Below are 15,217 nucleotides of genomic sequence, written 5' to 3'. Positions count from 1 at the left end.
CTCCCTTCTGGTGACCTACCTGACCTACTCGAGCTCAGAGCCATTGAGAGAGAGTGGGCGAGAGGTCCCCTCTGGAGAAGTGATCAGAACTAAGGAGAACATAGAGAATGGGATTAGCCTCCAAAAACCTTGAAAGGAAGTGGAAAGGGGATAGAGTCAGCTCCTTAGGATCCCTCAGGCCAGGGGTAACTGATGCCTGGGATCTTTATAATCAGCTGAAGTCCAAGCTGGCCCTGGGCCCAAAGGGGAGGAGTTTCTCCCCAAGCTAGCGGGAAGCAAAGGGTAGGTCTGGGACACACAGGTGCAGGGTCTTCTTGAACAGGCTTGCCTCCTGGGGCATCCAGCCCATCCATGGCTATCTTTATGTTCGGATCAGATCGTGCATGTTTATCTCCCAAAGTCTCAAGCCTAGCAAGCCCTGAAGGTAGCTTCCCACCAGCCCAGGCCCCAGGAGCTCAAACCACAGAGGCAGGCCCCCCTGATGCTTCCTTCCTCAAATCTGAGGTGACCCGAGCTGCCCGGTCCCTCTTCATGCACCTCACTGAGACCCCAGACCTACCTGTACTTGGTAGAAGCTAGGTGGGTGTCCACACAGGAGAAGTGGTTGGGGCTAAAACATAAAGAAAGTAAACAACAACTGTCCATGGGCCCAGAAGACAGAATGGAGTCTGGCCCCAAAGCTGTGAGAGAAAGTAGGGGACCTAGAGACTGTCCCTCAGGGTCCATTAGGCCAGGGGTGACCTGTGCCTAAGGTCTGCACACCATTGCTGCTGGTGTATGTGTGTAAGAAAAATAGAAACAGAGAGAGAGACTCTGGGTTTCTGTCTAGTGAGCCCTGGGCAGATCCATCAGTTGGGGCTGGCACTATCAGCATGGAACAGAGGTAAGAGCCCTTTCCTGGAGAGAGGGTCCTTACTCCCCTTGGATCAGAGAAGAAGATCTGGTGGGATCTGAGGTGATTGAAACACATGAAGGGGGTGAGCGACATTTATTCCCAGACTTGGGAGGGAAGGGAGCACTTCCTCAAGAAGGAAGCTCCCCTGGAGATATCACCAAGCTGATAATTCTGAGAATAGTGACCAAGTTGCCAGAAGAGTTGTAGCTTCCACATCAGTAGGGCACTGGGTCCTCCTCCCTCAGCTAAATCATGGTGAGGAAAAAGCCAGCATCTAGCCCACCCCAGATTGTGTGCTGAGAGTTCTGAGCTGTCACGTGGGGCTTGGAGCTGCGACTAATCGGACAGACTCATTTGCAGATATTTGCTGACACTGGGTTTTCCTCATAGGGCTCTCCCTTGAGAGGGTATTGGCATTGCAGAGAGGGCCTGTCCCACCAATTCATAAAGTTCCACAGGCACAACTCTATTTCCCCAGGAACCTGGATAACAAGACCTCAAGTCAGGGCCCTAGCTGTCCCCAGCTACCCCTCTCCCAGGGTTGGGGTAAGGGGAGAGAAAGTGCACACTCACAGCATAGTCCCCAAAGCCAGCCTTCTGATCACAGAGCCACCCTCCTCCCTGCCCCATCCCTCCCCTTCACCCTCTCCATCTCACCTGAGGCCAGGAGCACCAGCAGGACAGGTGGCAGGATCAAGCATAGGGCTCCCCAAGGATGCTACCCCCAACCTGTTTCTGACAGTGAAGGAGAGAGGGGAGGCCTCCGGGGAGAGGGAAGCAGAGGGTGAGCTTGATTCTACTCCAGCTTCCCAGCATTTCAGAACTAGAAGAGTCAAGAAAGGCCAACACCTTGATTGGGGAAGTGAGCAGCCTTACAGGTAGGCTCTGAGGGCAGTGGGGAGGAAGGAGCAGCTAGGCCTGGGTGGGGGTCCACCACCTTCAGGGTCTGTTTCTGGGCCTGGAGACCTCAGTTCTGCCTCAGGCACTCACTTTTGCCCAGCTTCTCCCCATTTCTGTCATGCCACACCTTCCACCCCATCACACTCCTCCACCATTGCTACAGAAAGCTCTGAGAATGCCCAAGAAGAGAACTATGGTAAAAGAAGAGGCCATTCCTCTATTTTTTTTTTTTAAGAGAGAAAAAGAGATAGAGCACATGCACAAGCGAAGTGGGGCCGAGGAGGAAGAGCAGAGGGAAAGGGCGAGAGAGACTCTTAAGCAGGCTCCATGATTAGCGGGGAGCCTGACTTAGGGCTCTATCTTACTGAGGTCATGACCTGAGCAGAAATCAAGAGTGGGACGCATAACAGACTGAGCCACCCAGGAGCCCCACCATTCCTCTATTCTTTCTCTCCATGCACTACCTGTGCATGGTTGGGGGGCCGTGGAGTCTCTCTGGGCCCAGGGCAACATAGGGACTCTACTCCCAGGCATGGTGGGTCAATGATGTGTTTTCACCCTGCATTAAGACCCCACAGTCTGTGCCCACCCCTTTCTCTGGCCCCCAGTGTATCTGGTCTCTCCAAGGTCCCAGTCCTGACTGCCATGCTGGTCATGCCTCCAACTGTGCTGAATTCCTCCTGGGGCTCCTCCCCAATTAGCCTCACAGGGGTCCTCTTGCAAGAAGCTGGCGCATAGGCCTGTATGCAATGGCTGCTCACGATGGTACCTAATCCTGTGCTGTGGTAGATATTGTCCTAACGCTGCCAATACTGTGAGCCCCCTGAAGGCCAGGCAGCTTTTTCTCTCTGTGAGTCCTGCTTTGCTCGAGCCTGCAGCAGCATCCAGGCATTCACCTTGATCTGATAAGGAAGGAACCACAGAGCTCATCTCCAGCCTCTTATTGTGGAGGCTGAGCTGCAAAGCAGGCCAGTGACTATCCAAGTTCTCACAGAGATTGCACAGCTGAGCCAGGCATTTGAACCCTGTCCCCCAACACACCCTAGCACTTTGCCCACTGCTGAGCAGCCCTCATCCACCCTGGCTCCCAGCAGCGTGTCTCCATCAGCCCTCCAAATGGACTGTGCTTGCACCCACAGACCCAAGGACAAGGCAGCACTGGAGGAGATTTGGGGGGAAAAGGGTGAAAGGATTTAGGCACCAAAATCATATGAGCCCTTTCTTTGAGAATGAAAAATAAAAAATCAGAAGTGTGATTCTTTTTTAAAGAGAAAATTCTGCTTTAATTGAATGGAAACTCTAAGTCAAACTACCCAGCTGTAAAAGTACCATGTGCTATAAAATGTTTCAATCTATATTAATAAGATGCTAAATTTATAACAAGGAACTGAAAGCTGTGTTGGCCAACCGGTTCTGTTGAAAGAGAATTCTTGAAAGCGGGGCTGTGGGACAGAATTTCCTGCTGTGGTGGAGAGGTCCCCTATCTTCCTGCCCAGCACAGTAGCCGCTAGCCACGTACATTCGTTGAACATCTGGCACGTGGCAGGTGCCACTGAAGAACTGAATTTTGGTATTTCATTTAATTTTAATTAACTTAAATGTAAATAGCCATGTGTGGTTAGTGACTAGAGTATTGGCACAGCTTTAGGTGACTGAGGTCAACTTTAACAATATCCTGCCCCCCTCAGAAGGGACAGATCTCTTTGTTGCGTGGTGGTTGTGAATGTTGAGACTATAAAGCTAATAGAAGATCATGTATGAGAAGATCTCTATGCATTGTCTAAAAGACAATATTCAAAATATTACTCGGCTTCAGATTGGGATGCACATCTTAAATAAGATCCCCAAACCTAAGTCATAAAGGGGAAAATGGATGGATTTAATTACATTGTCAAATGCTGTCATCCCAAATATCAGCAACACAACCTGTGGGGATGAGAAAGCTGAGTTTATTGCTCATGGCGATCAGGGAGAAGACCGTCTTGGCAGAGCTGTGGCAGCATCCTAGAGGAAGGCAAGGTCCGAATTTACTGAGAAGTTTGTTTAAGGCAGGTCTTGGCATAGCAGGGGCTGCATCAGGAGTGGGGAAGGTTGCAGTACAGCAGTCCAGGATTGGTAGGAACAGCAAGGCGAGGATTTTGAGGCAGGGATTCAAAGATTCTTAGAGTGCAAACTATCTTATGATGCTTTCCATTGAAGAGTCGATGGATCTTTCAGGAAGTTTCTATAATGAACAATGAAACCATTTGCCTGGGCAAGAAAACGCCTGGAAAAGTAAAGTAGTACTTACGAACAGTGGAAGAGCAAAGTCATGTTCACATAGGCAGTAAGATGTGGCCAAAACGGAATGTAGTTATAAATGGTTTCAGCGCACAGCACAAACATTTATTCTTCAGACAAAGGCTCTCGTGGACAAAAGCAACATTGGCGAAGAGCTCCACGTGGACACTGGCCCGCCTACCTGCAGCCACAGGAGCCACGCAGGCGGAGGTTTGAACTGCAGCTACTCTGAGTCAGACAGATGCACTTGGACTCTTCCTGGCGTAAGAGACAATGGCAGTGAACACCTGCCACTCACCACCTGATCCCCTCCTGGAAGGCAGTTTCTCATCACCCTCCGTGTTCTGATAAGGTACGAGGCTTTCTGCTGACCCCCTCAGAACAAACCATAAGATCACTAAGTGGCTGTCACCAACGGGCTCCTCAGCTATGGGGTATCACGGCTGGTTTTGTTCTGGAGTATGGGACGAGGACCCCAGGAAGCTGGAACATTCAGCTGATCTTCCTTTCACTACCTGTGTAAGTAATAGACTGTCTAAATCTAAAAAATGGCTCCTTGTGTCTTCCGCACCAAATCACTGAGGCCTGGCCTCATACGTGCTTGCCGAGTAACAGATGAGAGACTGAGGGGAGATATTTGCAGTGTCTAAAACTGACCATAGATGAATACCTTAATGAACCAAGGAATTACTAAGAATCAGCAAGCAGAAGAAAGGAAATCCAACAGCAAAATGAACAGAAGCAAGAGATCCAGTGCAGTAAAAATCCAAATGCCTAACCAGCCCATGGATAGATGTTTGATCTCGTTAGTTCTCAGAGGAGCACTCGTGTGAAACACTGAACTTCCACTTTGTACTCAGCAGACTGGCAGGGACTAGGAAGTTGGATAAGATTCAGTATCAGTGAACATGTGAGAAAGTTTTGGAACTTCCATGTGGAATAAGTGTGTGACTGTCCTACACTCAGTGTCCAACTCCTGAATGTATACTCTATTGTGGTTACTGGTTTTTTTGTCCTGTTTAGGAAACATTTGCCTACTCCAAGATCATATTTTCTGTTTTCTTCTAGAAGCTTGATTGTTTATACCTTTCATATTTAGGTCTATGATCCATGTTAGTTCATTTTGTGTATGGTGTGAGAGAAGGGTAAAAGCCTTTTTCCCCCCTAAGCAACTATCCAATAGACCATCACCATCAGTTGGGAAGACCAAACTTCCCCACCAAATCACAGAGGCACCTGTGTGATAATCAGGTGAATACACATATGGGTGTGTCTCTGAACCTTTGTTCTATTTGCCTTATGCCCCCTGGGTGCTCTAGAAAATATCTTACATGGGTCCTCCAGGAAGATGATGGGGATGTTTACTTCAAACTGTTTTTTGTTTTTCTGGATTTTGCCTGTTTGTTTATTTTTTATAGTCTGCTGCTGAAGCAGGTGAGGTGTCCATCACAAGGGGAAGGGATAAGTAAAATTCAGCACTTACATGGAATCATACATAGCAGTAAAAAAAAAAAATCAAAGACTTAGATTTACATATAGCAACAAGGATAGTCTCAGAAGCAAAGTAGAAGGATTGTGTGAAATTTATAAACAGAGTTATAGTTTTCAAAAAAAAAAGGTTAAATCACAACTTTCATACAGTTAAAAAAATTAAAGAATCTTTTTAACTCATACTCAGTGAATAAACCAGGCAGATGTTAGGACCAGTTAGAAAAGGAAGTCAAGAAGCATACATTTATATGGAGGAAAGGAATATTGAAACAAATTGCATAGGAAAGCAAACCAGTCTGGGGTTTATTTCCCCCCCACAACAGGGGATGGAAGACAAGACAGAATCTGCATGTCTATCACTTACCTACAACTTACAAAACTATGAAATAGCTCCCCCAGAATCAGAATCAGAGAGCAGAAGGGTGTGCTAGAGGCAATGCAGTTTTCCACTGAAGTGCACATTTTTTATACAATAGAATATAATGTGTGTAAAACAAAGCACATAAAATCAATACTACATATTTCCAAGGATCTACACAGATAAAAATAAACATATGGACAGTAGATTGAAAGGGCATATGTTAAATATATGAAGAGGATGCCTGTGGGGAGGGAGCATAATGGGTGGGTGAAGATGAGAAAAATAAAAATCACATTAAACCAAGTAAGTGGTAAAGTATTTCCGTAAGTGACTGTGCCAAGGGGTAAGGAGTGTGGCAATTCAGTTTTGAGCATTTAAAGATCTTATATTAAAAAAAAAAAGCAAAAACAAAGCATGTTTGCATTCTGTTTGCAATTGGCCTTCTCCATCCTTTAGGAGGATGTTACTTCCTAACATAAATGAGACGATGTATGTCCAGCCTGGAACAGGAACTAGTTTATCCAGTTTTCACTTATGTGACTGCCGTGGAACCTGAATTTTCCAAATGTCACTGAATAATTAATGATCATGTGGGCATCCCAGAAGTAGATTGAAATAGAGTGATGGGAAATAGGAGTCATTTTCTTAAACATGCAGAGATTTTTTGAGAAAAGTACCATAGATTTTGGAATAGGAAAAAATAAGAATTCACTGTGTTTGTATCTTATTATGTGATATGCAACATATAATAATGTCCAATATGTTGTTTTGGGTAAATAGGAACTTTTATTGTAAAATAACTTCATAATAGACAAAAGGGTATATTTGTCATAACACAACAAAGAATGTATGTTTGTATTTGTCTTTCATTGACCATAAAAAACAAAACAAAGACCTTTCAAATCTGAACTATTTTCATCTCAGTTTTGGCTGAGATTCTTTGGGCAGATGCTGTGGACCAATCCTTCCTCCTTCTCATGGGCCTTTCTGCACAGTAAAACATCTGCACAATCTTTTCTCAGACTTTCTGACAGCTAGGGTCCCAGATATAATTTAGGCCCCACCAATCAAATGCATTTGTGCAAGACTTAAGTTTGGAGGAAAGGCATGCATTTTGCTGGTGTGGATTGTGGCTGAGGTGGGGTGAGGCTGGAACCAGAAGCTAGGCTGGCAGCTTCCTGATTTGGGAAGTTTTCTGATTCTTCAGGGTCCTGTCACAGGAGCAGTGACCCCTTTAGCAGCCCTACCCTGTAGTGTAGCGTTGAGAGTCATTCCCAGTGGTTCACAGTAGGATCTGATTCTGTAAATCATTTACTATTCTAGTTTTTAAAAATCCCTTCATATATAAAATAGGCAGATTGGATTTAGCTGTCTGCAACTAACACAAGCCTCAAGAAAATAGATGCCATATTCCAGAGTGAGGCATGGGCAACCCATGCAAAAAGGTATCCAAACCTCACCCACACCAAAGTTATGCATTTGCGGGGATTTTGAAGATTAGGAGAGGATTTTTAGACACAGTTTGGATATATTATGACCCTGGGGGTAGAGGGGAGTGGATGTCTGCTCCTTACCTCAAGCCCAGGGAAAGGGGCTTCAAGATCACAACTTGGAGAGCTTAAATGTTTTCTGCACTTGAAAGACACAGCAGACTGGTGTCTGACTCCAGCCTAAGAACTGTAACGGACAGAGACTGCCATTGGCTAGATGTCCCAATGAAGGAGTGAAAAACTGGTTGTGTGGGGATCCACCAGGGTTCCATGAGTTTGTTGGGGTGAATGAAGTGGGTATTTCCCACAGACCAGATGTGAGCTGCACATGTGTGAGACCACCAGTATGGGTTGTCATGGATCCTGTCCAAAAAGGCTGCCTGGAGGTGGACAGACCCCATGGAAGGAAGCTAGAGGTTGACTGATGTAGGTGAGGTAAATAATTTTCCCTCTATCCTTCTGGTAGAGACTGAGACTCCTGTAATAAAAGACAGATTAACAAGAGAAAAACAAACAAAAGTTTATGAACATGTATACCTCATGTATACAGGAGAGATAACCAGGGGGAAAACTGAGTAACTCCCCAAGGTGGCTTAGAACTCCAGCTTAAGTTCTGTCTTCAGCTAAAGACAAAACACAGGTGTGGGGAGGCCAGTATGGGGAGATTAGTTCCAGGAAAAGCATTGTAAACACGAGGTAAGGTTCATTATGCAGATTTCAATCCATGCCTTCTCCATGGATAAGTTTCTTCTATGATATAGAGTCAACCTTCTCATCCTGGTACAGAGAGGGAGACACCCTTACAAATGGGAATTTCCTTCATAAATGTAAATTTCTCTCATAAAAGGTTAACTTAAGCTGACTGACCCTCAGAGCAGCAGCGATAGGTGAGACCTTCCCTGCTTCTTTCCTCTTCCCTTCCACTGCTCCAGTCCTGGGGTGTCAGAAACTACAGCAAGGGGTAGAGATGGTGGTTGAGGAAAGAAAGAAAAGCCAGCCTGTACCCTTCTGTCCCTCTGACAGAGGGACAAAATCTAGGGGATCTGAAGGAGAAGATTTCATTTTAAATGGAACCCTTTTACCCTTACTGAACTGAAGCTAGTTTAGGAATAAACTTTATACTGCTTAGAAATGCCCAGAAGGGTGTGGATGAATAGGCAGAGCACAGAAGGGTTTTAAGGAGTGAAACTACTCTGTGTGATACTACAGTGGTGGGTACACATCAGTACACATTTGTCCAAACCCTTAGCATGGACAACACCAAATAAGAGCCCTAAGGTGAACTATGGGCTTTGAGTGACACTGATGTGTCAATGTAGATTCTAACAAATATACCACTCAGGGACAGGATGTCTATAGTGGGGGAGGCTGTGCATGTGGTGGGACAGGGGAACTCTGTACTGTATCTCAGTTTTTTTGTGAACCTGAAACTGCTCTCAAAAATAAAGTCTATTTTTCAAAAAATGACCAGAAGAGTGATGGGTCTTCCTGTACGTTTTACCAGGGGGCCAGCAAGATCCTCAGCAGAGTGAGTCTAGACAGCAGTAAGAGAACAAATATAAAGTTCATCTGAATTACACTTTGTGAGTCCCAACTGTGAGTCCCAATACGGAAATCGACTGCCATTCCCTTGGCCCTGATGACTCTCCATAGGTTTCTTTGCAGCCAGCCCTCTACATCCCCCCCCCCCATTACTACTCTCTTCCCTCTGGGTAAGAGAGGGTTCAGACAGAGATCTCACAAAGAAGTTCAGGAAACCTCTTATTTACCACTGAACAGAGTGGAACGTGGTATTTGTTAGTGGAGGAAGGCATGCCTGTCTGCTCCTGGAAGGTTAAGTCTGCTTCCCTGGATTTGCTGTGCCCTGGGGACACCTCAGGAGGCTCCCTTACCTGAGGAGTGACAGAAATGAATGATATTTGAAAATGATGCATCTGGAGTGCCTGGGTGGCTCAGTCAGTTAAGCTCAGGCTTAGTCTGCTTTAGGCTCAGGTCATGATCCCAGAGTCCTGGGATCGAGCCCCACATTGGGCTCCCTGCTTAACGGGGAGTCTGCTTCTCCCTCTCCCTCTGCCCCTGCCCCTCTTGTGCTCTCTCCCTCTCTCTCTTTCTCTCTTGCTCTCTCAAATAAATAAATCTTGGGGAAAAAAGGAAGGAAGGAAGGAAGGAAGGAAGGAAGGAAGGAAGGAAGGAAGGAAGGAAGGAAGGAAGGAAGGAAGGAGGGAAGGAAGGGAGAAAATGATGCATCCACGCCAGCCCTGGCTTGCGTCTTCCTCCCTCCTCTGAAGATAAGACTGGATTGCCAGTAACAAAAATTTTCACAACCAGCCCAACTCCATTCACATCATTCCCAATGGTGGGCCCTGCCTCCTCTCCAGACTTCTTAGCACAGAAGTGAAGAAATTCAGGGGACAGGCTCTGGGGAACTCCTGGGAGCTGGTCCCTCTAAATCCACATCTGCAGCTACCACCTGTGTCCCCTCATTTATTTCCACCCAAGCCTGTCCCTGGCCCCCACTCACCTGAGCCCAGGCTTTCCAGAGAGAGATAAACAAGACAGAGAACACCAGGACCTTGTTCAGGATGAATCCACATATCAGAACAATCACCAGCAGCAGCAGGCCTGTGGAAAGGGCAAACACTGGAATCCTAAGTCACAACCCCCCACCCCCCACCCAGAGTCCAAAAGGGTGAGTATCTGCTGAATGTTCTGCTCTGAAGCTCAGCCTCTCCTGGCTATGAGAGCAGCCAAGCAGGGGTTTATACCCTTTGAAGACGGGGCCTCTATTTTTCCCAGGATCCTTAACCCCAGTGCTCACACTAAAGGAATCTATCTGGCCTCCTGCCCCTAACACCTCCCTTCTCCAGACCTCCCGCATAGCTGCTGGATCACTCTGCACCGAGACCCTCACTCTTCCCCTCAGGGGGCCTAGGGAAAGCCCTTCGTGCTCCCCATTGCCTACAGGACAAAGTGTGCATGACTGCGTGGCCTTCAAGAGTTTCCACAATCTGAATGCATGGTCCTGCGTCAACCTTACCCTCTCCTCAACACTCAGCCCAACTGTCTGCCTCTGTAGCTGACACACTCTGTGCATGCATTCCCACCACTTGCTCCTGGCATGGAATGCCACCCCCTTTGTGCCTTCAACATTTCTTCCCCTCCAGGTAGTGTTCTCTGACACCCACCCATGGCTTGCACTCCCCGACAACTCTGGGTAGGGATGGACTTCTGTTGATCCCATTCCTTAACTCTGAGGAAGAGGCTGCTAATACTCAGACTCCATTGGTGCCAGGGCCCCATTTTCTAAATGGTGCCTCATTGTCAGGGTATAATATGCCTGCATGTTCTCAGCTCCCCAACTCCCAGCTCCTTTCCTCTGTGGCTGGTGGATGAGACTTTTGCTGCCTTGAAGTAGTAATAACATTCAGTGCTTGCTTTGGGGCTTCAGAATAGAAACGGAAGTGAGGGTCATTCTGCCTGTTAGGGTTCTGGACTCCCTTGGCCTGCCTGGAGCAGAAGAAAGTTCTCCATGTGGTCAGCCTGGCTCCCTGGAGTCCACATGTGGGGACCTGAGCTGAGGGCCTCAGCTAAGCCCTTACACTGCTTTGCTTTGGCTTCCATGGAGCAACCCTCATTCAGACACAACTTATGTTGGATCCAGATTGCCTTGGTTGGTTCTCTCGGCCAGTGCCATTTTCTGGAAGAGATAAAAAGCCCTTCTGAGAGCCTTGCCTGACATGGACTCCTACTGGGCGCCCGGATAATGCTTGCTGAAGATGGCTCAGCATCCCCGGAGCTTGCCAGCCTATCTGCACAACCCAGCTGACTTAATCTGAGCCCGAGAGGGACCTCCTTCTCCTCCATGCTGAGCAGCCCTCTCCCAAAATCATTGCCATGGGACTGTACTCTGTTTACGAGAGAAACATTCACAGGGTCCTGGAAGGTCAAAGGTAGAAGGAGCATTCAATACCATCCAGTCCAACCCCCCAAGGAACAGGGTGACAGGGAGTGCCCAAGGTCACTCAGCAGACAGAACCAGCACTGGGACCCACGTTTCCTGACTCCATTCCTATATATCTCTGTGACATCCAGCTGGCCTCAGCCTCTTCTGGAGTCTCGTCCAGTGAGCGTAGTCTAATCTTTCAGCTCTTAGCACCCATGTCCTCCCAGCCCATCACAGTCAAGTGACCCACTCACCTGCCATAACGGTCCTTCTACTCTTGCCTCCAACCTAACATGGAGCTTGCCCATGAGGCAGGGAACCTCCCTCCTGCCCCCCCCTTTGACCCCCACCCCCACCCCAGCCTGCCTTCTCTCCTAAGTTCCCATTTCAGGCCTCCCTTCCTACCATGAGGTTGGGTGGACAACATCCATCACCTCCTTATATCCCCACAGTATATTAAGTTTCTTTCTGTGGTCAGCAACTACCATACCCTTCTCCACCTGGAAAACTGAAGAAAAAGTCAAGAAGAATAAAGAAGGACTCCCCCCAGGGCACTGAGGGAACGTCCATTTATCTCTGGACAGGCCAAGCCCACCCAGGAAGAAACCTTATCTGTTCGTTTGTTTAAACCTAACTAAAAATCAGTCCCTAACTACCCTTTCCTCTCGGTACATACACAGTCATTACTGCTGGTACCCTTTCCAGAGGATTATATTTTGTCTCCCCTGTGAGATTAATAATTCCTTCAGGCAGGAGCAATCTGTACTAGACTTGGTTTCCTTAGCCACATTAGCTTAGAGTTTTCTCCAATTACTGGAGAAAAGGAATATGAAGCTGCTACCAGCTTTCTCAAACTCACAAAGTGTGAGTGTGGAAGACCCAGGTGCACTGATTTCAGGTCTGGAGCCTTTCCCATTACTCTGCGCCATCTCTCCAAAGCAGCCCTCCCAGCAGATGGGGCCCCAGCCTGTGGCTGAGGTCAGTCTCCGCAAAAACGCTTCCCTGTCCTGGGTCTTGCTGCTTCTCACCTTTGCACTCTATCAACCGAATCTGTTTGGACAGGACATGGGGGTTCTGAGGTGAGAGGTCGATCATGCACTGGTATAGCCCCAAGTCCTGCCGCCGGAGCTCAGTCCCTGTGACCTTGCTTACAACCTCCCTGGGACAATCCTTCAGCAGGTATCTCCCAGCCTAGGCCCAGTTTAGGTCTTTGCTCCTAGTGTTCATGTGCACCAGTGTCTCTGGGGAGGACTGGCTCTTCTCCCACTGCCAGGCCTTCAGGCTGGAGGAGGAGAGCATGATGTTGTAAGAACCAACTGTGGTCCAGTTCTTTCCTCCCAGCAAGCACTTGTTTTTCCCCTTCGCCTACGGCTTGGAATCCTAGAATGAGAAGTCAAAGTACTTCACTGAGCAAATGTTTCTTCCACCTTCCTTACATCTGCAGACCCCAGTGCAGATACAAGGTTGCAGATCAAAAGTATTAGGAGCTCTATCAAGTATTTATGAATAATTTAGGATTTCTATAAATTATTTTGAAATGGTTCAGCAATTTTATAAATACATATGGAGCAAATAAGGCAAAACATCAATTATGGTTGAATGTTTGAATTTGAATCTAGGTAATAAGTTTGTGGTGGCTATTCTTTCCATATTTTATAGAGGGGAAAATTTTAATAATAAAATGGTAAACAAAAAAAAAAACAAGTAAAAAAGAACTTAACCAGTTTTACAACCCATATTCTACATGTCCCTTGCTTTCTAGTACACAAGACATGTCCCTTGCTTTCTAGTACACAGGACTTCATACTATCTCCTGCCATCCCCAGGTTGAATGCTCTCCCCACTCCTTGCCACCCACATCTGCCCCTTCTGGTCCCAGAGGAGAGTCTACCTGAACAATTCCACCGGGACTAATCTCTTTCCCCTTTCAACCCTCAATACCATTGATCACCCTGCACCTGCTTGCACCACCACCACCACCATCATCATCCTCCTCCATAACTTTTATTAAGCCACTTATTATGCCCTAAATACTGAGCCTAAGAATTTTACATCAGTCTACTACTTAACTCTTAGGACAACCCTCTGAAGTAGGTACCATGTGCAAATAAATACTGAATAGATACTATTTACAAATGAGGACACTGAGGCTCAGAGAGGTTGGAGGACTTCCTAAGGTCACAAATGTAGAAAGTGTCAGAGATAGGATTTGAACCCTATTCTGTCTATTCCAGAACCCTTCACCTCTTTTCCACATGGCCTCTCTGTGCCTTGCTAGAAGGACTTCCACTGTATTTTTGTCTTCATGCTGTGACTTTGCCCTTTTGTTATTTACCTTTCCCTTCTACTAATCCTCCTCTACCTCAGTGTCTGATTCCTTTAAGGAGAGACTTTGTCTTACACTTCACATCTCCCAGGAAATCAACATAGGGATGACAGGTTGTTTGGATGACTTCGCATTTCTCAACTTCACAGTGCACTAGAGGAAGCTCCAGATTCTGTTTCATCACCCAGTTCCTGCTGGGACAGGCGCATCCATTACCTTCATGTCTCTTCCCTGTGTCTAGCACACACCCTGATCCTATCCAGTACCTTCTAAAGAAGTGAGAGAAACCCCTCTTTGCAGGCACCCCTTCGGCCATCTGCATCCCTTCCCCGCATCTCCTTACCTGAGGTCCAGAGCAGCAGCAGCCATAGCCACCCTCAGAGCCCTGTCCCCTCCATCCTATCCCAGTCCCAGGATCCACAGGATGCTGGGCATCCCAAGGCTCTTCCAGTTGCTGGAGGATGTTGCCCCCACAGGGTATTTTCCATGTTCTCTGAGAGGCTTGACTATTACTTCGCAATTGAGAAGGGAAGTGCGAAGAGGGAGCAGTTCAGGAAAATGCAGAAGAGAAAGGAATGATCACTGCCCTTGTGACATCTTCCTTCCTGCTTCCATTACGTCACAGCCCCCTTGGTCAACACTGGAGACCTCCCCATTCTCCACCACAGCAAGTTTGGACACACCCATCTGATGTCCCACTTCTGCTCCACTCACTTCCTCAGGTCGCCAGGACTTTCTCATCCCTGACCACTGACCACTACATCCTGCACCCTTCTGCCATTCTCCCCATCTGGAATGACACCATGCATCAAAATTTGTCTTGTCCTTCAAGACAGAGCTCAAACCTTGCTGATGACCTGCCTCCTTTACTCTTGCTCCACACTGTGGTTCTCAAGTATGGGCATGTGACTAAATCACACAGGAAGCTGGCAAGCATGCACATGCCTGAGCTGCACCGCCAGAGATTCTGATTTGGTAGGTCTCAGAAAGCTCAGCAATCTGCATTTTAATGAGCAGCCCAGGGGATTCTGAGGCAAATGGTCCAAAGAAGGGATGCCTGTAAAAGCTCTGTTTGAGGTCGGGTAAGCGCTGAGGCATTCCTCAGGTACTCATTCTGGATGCAAGGTGTGCACTTCCCTGAGCTCCCAGCCTAGGCAGAGGCATGGAGACCACAAACATGATGGTATTAGGAGTAACTACAACAGATCGGATATATTTGTCATCTTTTGGCTCTCCAGCATCCAATACCTTCTCCGCCTAGGGGACATGCCCCAATGCACGGGTCTCACTAAGATGCAGAGTTCTACTTCCTCTACTACTGAGTATGGAGGTAGATATTTCTCCTGCATCTAAGTGCCAGGAATGTGACTTGAACTAAGCTTGGCCAAATGCAAGATTCTGTCTAGGATTCTGGATCCTAAAGGTGTGATACAAGGTGTAGGGCTATTGGAGATGACTGACACAGAAGAAATGTAAGCATTGAGAGTCCAGGAATAGCATGGTGCCAAGGATGTGGTGGCTTCAAGTGTCC

The sequence above is a fragment of the Neomonachus schauinslandi genome, chromosome 8, assembly GCF_002201575.2.
Source record: "Neomonachus schauinslandi chromosome 8, ASM220157v2, whole genome shotgun sequence".
NCBI classification, from domain to species: Eukaryota; Metazoa; Chordata; class Mammalia; order Carnivora; family Phocidae; genus Neomonachus; species Neomonachus schauinslandi.
Note: the sequence above shows the minus strand (reverse complement) of the source record.